Here is a 7,775-nt window from a genome sequence, read left to right on the forward strand (position 1 = left end):
GCTGGAGACAGGGGTCCACCGGGGCCCAGGGAGGCTCTCCCCGGCCTGGCTGCTTTCAGAAGCATGGACCGGGCCCGTGGGGAGTCTCTCCCCAGCCTGGCTAGGGTTCTGAACCTGGGCCCGGACCCGAGGCTTGTGCTCCGTCCCAGTGTCCCAGGGTGCGGGAGCCCCCCGTCCTGCAAGCCAGCCGAGGGTCCAGCCGCTGGGGAAGGGTGTCCACCGGGGGCCCGGGAGGCTCTCCCCAGCCTGGCTAGGGTTCGGAAGCTGAGCCCGGACCCGGGGCTTGTGCCCCATCCCAGTGTCCCAGGGTGCGGGAGCCCCCGTCCTGTAAGCCAGCCGAGGGTCCGTGCGCTGGGGAAGGGTGTCCACCGTGGCCAGGGGAGGCTCTCCCCGGCCTGGCTAGGGTTCGGAAGCTGGGCCCGGACCCGGGGCTTGTGCTCCTTCCCAGTGTCCCAGGGTGCGGGAGCCCCCCGTCCTGCAAGCCAGCCGAGGGTCCGTGCGCTGGGGAAAGGGTGCCCTCCGGGGCCCGGGGAGGCTCTCCCCGGCCTGGCTAGGGGTCTGAAGCTGGGACCGGGCCCGGGGCTCGTGCTCCGTCTGGCAGGGCCCGGGGTGCGGGAGCCCCCCGTCCTGCAAGCCAGCCGAGGGTCCGGGCGCTGGAGACAGGGGTCCACCGGGGCCCAGGGAGGCTCTCCCCAGCCTGGCTGCTTTCAGAAGCAAGGACCGGGCCCGTGAGCCGGGGTGGCTTGCTTTTTTATTCTACGCTGGCGGAACGGAATTTTCCGCCCACCCCTAGAAGAGACCCAAGTTAAGAATAATGAGGCAGAAAGATGCTAGGATTGACCTAAGTCAAGGATAATGAGACGGAGAGATGCCAGGAGAGACACCCAGTCAATGATAATGAGGTAGAGAGATGCTAGTAGAGACAAAACGTTAATGAGGCAGAGAGATGAAAAGAGAGACAACAAAGCAATGATAATTAGGTAGAGAGATGATAGGAGAGACACCAAGGCAACGATAATGAGCCAGAGAGATGCTAGGAGAGACACCAATGTAAGGATAATGAGGCAGAGAGATTCCAGGAGAGACCCAACTCAAGAATAATGAGGCATAGAGATGCTAGGAGAGACCCAAGTCCATGATAATGAGACAGAGACATGGTAGGAGAGACCCAAGTCTTGGATAATGAGGCAGAGAGACACCAGGTGTGACCCAAGTAAAGAATAATGAGGCAGAGAGACTCTAGGCGAGACACAAGTCAATGATAATGAGGCAGAGAGATGATAGGAGAGACCCAAGCCAATGATAATGGGGCAGAAAGATGCCAGGAGGGACACCCTTTCAAGGCTAATGAGGCAGAGAGATGCAAAGAGATACCCAAGTCAAGAATAATGAGTCAGAGAGATGCTAGGATTGACCAAAGTCAAGGATAATGAGGCACAGAAAAGCTAGGAGAGAGCCAAGTCAATTATAATGAGGCATAGAGATGCCAGGAGAAACATCCAGTCAAGACTAATGAGGCACAGAGGTGCTAGGAGAGACCAAAGTCAAGGCTAATGAGGCACAGAGATGCTAAGAGAGACCCAAGTCAAGAATAATGAGGCAGAGAGATGCTAGGAGAGACCAAACTCAAGAATAAGGAGGCCGAGAGATGCTAGGAGAGACCCAAGTCAAGAATAATGAGGCAGAGAGATGCTAGGAGAGACCCAAGTCATGAATAATAAGGCAGATAAATGCTAGGAGAGACCCAAGGCAAGAATAATGAGGCAGAGATGTTTTAATCTCCTGGAGGTACACAGTTGTCTCATCTTCTGGAAAGTGAATGCATCATATCTAGAGGGAACCTGTCTAGGATTCTCCTCTCCTGAGGGAGCATCAGTGTGATCTCCATTCAGGGACATGATTCTAGTGAGGGTGTGGTGTGTGCACCTACCTACACTAGTTGTATCTACTAAACCTCTCTAGTAGTTGTAGTCAGGGTGTGTTACTCCCTTCAACCTACAACCACTAAGTCCAGTAGGACTTAAGTATTATAATCTATGTTATATGTACCTAAACAATATCTGTGTGATCTTTCAATTTAGTATCTCAAGATTACAATGGTATTACAAAAGCAAGCTCAGATCCCAACCGCTGCTCACCAATGTGAGAAGTTGGCCTGATGTATGAGGTCACTAGTTCTAGTGTACACCTTATATCAGTCCAAATACCCTTATGGTGATTGGTTGTAAAGTGAACCTTATAGACCAGCTATCCTAGTGGTAGCATGGACAAGAGCAGTCTTAGGCTAAACTCTGAATGGCATGTGAAGCCAGCTGTGATACCATATATAATCCCTTGAATACCAAATGAAAGGACACCACAACAGATATATATATAAAATAAAGTGTATTTATTCTAGTCAAACCCTCAGCACTCTTTATGAGATTAGAGGTAAGTACAACACAGTCTTATTTATGCATACATTAAGTCACACAGGTAAGTAATACAGTTAGGCCCTAGGGGCCACGCAAACCATATACTAAGTAAATGGTATAAGGACCACTGTCATGGAAATAGGATAGGCCTAGGCCTAGGGAATCGCTGGGGCTATACTACACTAGCAACAGGTAGGAAGTGGGAGGCCCACGGGATTCGGGTGCAGAGTGGAAACACTCACGCGTAATGCGTAAAAGTCAATAGAATCACTAGCAGTTAGAAATAAGCAGTTTTAGGACACTTCTGGTATAGCTAGAAAGTCGAGACTCGGAAACTAGACCCTAGGATAGTCACTACCCTTGTGAGCACCGAAGTACCCAAGTTACCTAGCCCACAGGCTGCGGGTGCATAGGTGTGAACTTGCGTCGGGTTTCGTCGTGGACTTCTATGGATGCCTGAAGGAAAGTTGCTGACTCCCAGCAGCAGGAGGTCAGACTCGTGTCTGTGGCAGCAGCATCCATTTTGTGATGCTGGGGCTCTGGTTAACTTTAACCGGGTAAGTAGGTTACAACATGTCTTCTCCCTCTAGAAGGGAGGGATAATATCCTCATCCCCAGAAATGGGATGGGGGTATTATTCCAAAGTGTTAGACACCTTACACGACATGTTTTGATAAAGCCAAACCATAGTTACCATAACCGTTTAAGATTATAAGCCCCCTGTCCCGCAAGCCAGCTGAGGGTCCGTGCACCGGGGAAGGGTGTCCACCGGGGCCCGGGGAGGCTCTCCCCGGCCTGGCTAGGGGTCTGAAGCTGGGACCGGGCCCGGGGCTCGTGCTCCGTCCGGCAGGGCCCGGGGTGCGGGAGCCCCCCGTCCTGCAAGCCAGCCGAGGGTCCGGGCGCTGGAGACAGGGGTCCACCGGGGCCCAGGGAGGCTCTCCCCGGCCTGGCTGCTTTCAGAAGCATGGACCGGGCCAGTGGGGAGGCTCTCCCCAGCCTGGCTAGGGTTCTGAACCTGGGCCCGGACCCGAGGCTTGTGCTCCGTCCCAGTGTCCCAGGGTGCGGGAGCCCCCCGTCCTGCAAGCCAGCCGAGGGTCCAGCCGCTGGGGAAGGGTGTCCACCGGGGCCCCGGGAGGCTCTCCCCAGCCTGGCTAGGGTTCGGAAGCTGAGCCCGGACCCGGGGCTTGTGCCCCATCCCAGTGTCCCAGGGTGCGGGAGCCCCCGTCCTGTAAGCCAGCCGAGGGTCCGTGCGCTGGGGAAGGGTGTCCACCGTGGCCAGGGGAGGCTCTCCCCGGCCTGGCTAGGGTTCGGAAGCTGGGCCCGGACCCGGGGCTTGTGCTCCTTCCCAGTGTCCCAGGGTGCGGGAGCCCCCCGTCCTGCAAGCCAGCCGAGGGTCCGTGCGCTGGGGAAAGGGTGCCCTCCGGGGCCCGGGGAGGCTCTCCCCGGCCTGGCTAGGGGTCTGAAGCTGGGACCGGGCCCGGGGCTCGTGCTCCGTCTGGCAGGGCCCGGGGTGCGGGAGCCCCCCGTCCTGCAAGCCAGCCGAGGGTCCGGGCGCTGGAGACAGGGGTCCACCGGGGCCCAGGGAGGCTCTCCCCAGCCTGGCTGCTTTCAGAAGCAAGGACCGGGCCCGTGAGCCGGGGTGGCTTGCTTTTTTATTCTACGCTGGCGGAACGGAATTTTCCGCCCACCCCTAGAAGAGACCCAAGTTAAGAATAATGAGGCAGAAAGATGCTAGGATTGACCTAAGTCAAGGATAATGAGACAGAGAGATGCCAGGAGAGACACCCAGTCAATGATAATGAGGTAGAGAGATGCTAGTAGAGACAAAACGTTAATGAGGCAGAGAGATGAAAAGAGAGACAACAAAGCAATGATAATTAGGTAGAGAGATGATAGGAGAGACACCAAGGCAACGATAATGAGCCAGAGAGATGCTAGGAGAGACACCAATGTAAGGATAATAAGGCAGAGAGATTCCAGGAGAGACCCAACTCAAGAATAATGAGGCATAGAGATGCTAGGAGAGACCCAAGTCCATGATAATGAGACAGAGACATGGTAGGAGAGACCCAAGTCTTGGATAATGAGGCAGAGAGACACCAGGTGTGACCCAAGTAAAGAATAATGAGGCAGAGAGACTCTAGGCGAGACACAAGTCAATGATAATGAGGCAGAGAGATGATAGGAGAGACCCAAGCCAATGATAATGGGGCAGAAAGATGCCAGGAGGGACACCCTTTCAAGGCTAATGAGGCAGAGAGATGCAAAGAGATACCCAAGTCAAGAATAATGAGTCAGAGAGATGCTAGGATTGACCAAAGTCAAGGATAATGAGGCACAGAAAAGCTAGGAGAGAGCCAAGTCAATTATAATGAGGCATAGAGATGCCAGGAGAAACATCCAGTCAAGACTAATGAGGCACAGAGGTGCTAGGAGAGACCAAAGTCAAGGCTAATGAGGCACAGAGATGCTAAGAGAGACCCAAGTCAAGAATAATGAGGCAGAGAGATGCTAGGAGAGACCAAACTCAAGAATAAGGAGGCCGAGAGATGCTAGGAGAGACCCAAGTCAAGAATAATGAGGCAGAGAGATGCTAGGAGAGACCCAAGTCATGAATAATAAGGCAGATAAATGCTAGGAGAGACCCAAGGCAAGAATAATGAGGCAGAGATGTTTTAATCTCCTGGAGGTACACAGTTGTCTCATCTTCTGGAAAGTGAATGCATCATATCTAGAGGGAACCTGTCTAGGATTCTCCTCTCCTGAGGGAGCATCAGTGTGATCTCCATTCAGGGACATGATTCTAGTGAGGGTGTGGTGTATGCACCTACCTACACTAGTTGTATCTACTAAACCTCTCTAGTAGTTGTAGTCAGGGTGTGTTACTCCCTTCAACCTACAACCACTAAGTCCAGTAGGACTTAAGTATTATAATCTATGTTATATGTACCTAAACAATATCTGTGTGATCTTTCAATTTAGTATCTCAAGATTACAATGGTATTACAAAAGCAAGCTCAGATCCCAACCGCTGCTCACCAATGTGAGAAGTTGGCCTGATGTATGAGGTCACTAGTTCTAGTGTACACCTTATATCAGTCCAAATACCCTTATGGTGATTGGTTGTAAAGTGAACCTTATAGACCAGCTATCCTAGTGGTAGCATGGACAAGAGCAGTCTTAGGCTAAACTCTGAATGGCATGTGAAGCCAGCTGTGATACCATATATAATCCCTTGAATACCAAATGAAAGGACACCACAACAGATATATATATAAAATAAAGTGTATTTATTCTAGTCAAACCCTCAGCACTCTTTATGAGATTAGAGGTAAGTACAACACAGTCTTATTTATGCATACATTAAGTCACACAGGTAAGTAATACAGTTAGGCCCTAGGGGCCACGCAAACCATATACTAAGTAAATGGTATAAGGACCACTGTCACGGAAATAGGATAGGCCTAGGCCTAGGGAATCGCTGGGGCTATACTACACTAGCAACAGGTAGGAAGTGGGAGGCCCACGGGATTCGGGTGCAGAGTGGAAACACTCACGCGTAATGCGTAAAAGTCAATAGAATCACTAGCAGTTAGAAATAAGCAGTTTTAGGACACTTCTGGTATAGCTAGAAAGTCGAGACTCGGAAACTAGACCCTAGGATAGTCACTACCCTTGTGAGCACCGAAGTACCCAAGTTACCTAGCCCACAGGCTGCGGGTGCATAGGTGTGAACTTGCGTCGGGTTTCGTCGTGGACTTCTATGGATGCCTGAAAGAAAGTTGCTGACTCCCAGCAGCAGGAGGTCAGACTCGTGTCTGTGGCAGCAGCATCCATTTTGTGATGCTGGGGCTCTGGTTAACTTTAACCGGGTAAGTAGGTTACAACATGTCTTCTCCCTCTAGAAGGGAGGGATAATATCCTCATCCCCAGAAATGGGATGGGGGTATTATTCCAAAGTGTTAGACACCTTACACGACATGTTTTGATAAAGCCAAACCATAGTTACCATAACCGTTTAAGATTATAAGGCACTTTAAGAGTATATGGTAGGCTATATCATAGAACAGCTATAAGGACATGGTTCCGAAAGCTGCAGACAGGCTCAGCTCATGCTAGAGCACCATCTCACATGTTACCAAGCACTCTGCCTCCAGGATTGTTAAGGCCTGCCATAGGAGTGGCTGATAGGTACACATGTGTCTATATGTAAGTTAGGTATAGGAATACTACACCTAAGCAAGGGGTGATTACACGACCTTGCCCCAGATGAGTGATCAGCCAGTTGTGTCATAATGGAAGGCCAGGCCAGGGGTGGCATAACACATGCTGCAGCCCCCGGTAGGCCTAGGGTACACCTATGCCCTGGGTACCTAGGGTACACTGTACAGGGGCCAATAAGGTGATCCTATTCCAATGGGTTATGCACCTAAAGTACATAGTATCAATTTAGAGAGAGAACAGCAGGGCTGTGGGTCTGATTAGCAGGCCCACAGCCACATCTAAGTGGAAAACCAGTAAAGCAAAAGCAAAAAGGGGGGGTGAACATAGAAAGCAGACCCTACTCTCCTACACAACCCACCCCTCCCCCCCCCAAACTTAGGGACATTAAACTAACCTTGACCAGTTGAGTCTTCATGTTCTAAGTGGAAATATCTGGAGAGTCCATCTGCATTGGCATGGTCAGTCCCAGGTCTATGTTCCACTGTGAAGTCCATCCCCGGTAGGGAAATGGACCACCTAAGAAGTTTGGGATTTTCACCCTTCATCTGATTTAGCCACAAGAGGGGCTTATGGTCTGTCTGAATTTTGAAGTGAGTGCCAAACAAGTATGGCCTCAGCTTCTTCAGGGCCCAAACCACAGCAAAGGCCTCCCTCTCAATAGCTGACCAACGTTTCTCTCTAGGGGTCAGCCTTCTACTTATAAAAGCAATGGGCTGGTCTTGACCATCTACATTCAGTTGTGAAAGAACAGCACCCACACCTAACTCAGAAGCATCTGTCTGGACAATGAACTCTTTGGAGTAGTCTGGACTTTTCAGAATAGGTGCACTGCACATGGCCTGCTTCAGGTCATCAAATGCTTTTTGACAGCTTACTGTCCACTGAACTTTCTTTGGCATCTTCTTGGAGGTCAAGTCATTAAGTGGTGTCACAATGGACCCATAGTTCTTAACAAACTTTCTGTAGTACCCAGTCAGGCCCAAGAAAGCTCTGACCTGAGTCTGGGTAGTTGGAGGAGTCCAGTCCTTTATGGTCTGGATCTTGCTCTCCAGTGGTTGAACCTGACCCCCACCAACTAGGTGGCCCAGGTATACAACCTTGCTCTGCCCTATCTGGCACTTAGTGGCCTTGATAGTG

The sequence above is a fragment of the Triturus cristatus genome, chromosome 1_1 (assembly GCF_964204655.1).
Source record: "Triturus cristatus chromosome 1_1, aTriCri1.1, whole genome shotgun sequence".
NCBI lineage: Eukaryota > Metazoa > Chordata > Amphibia > Caudata > Salamandridae > Triturus > Triturus cristatus.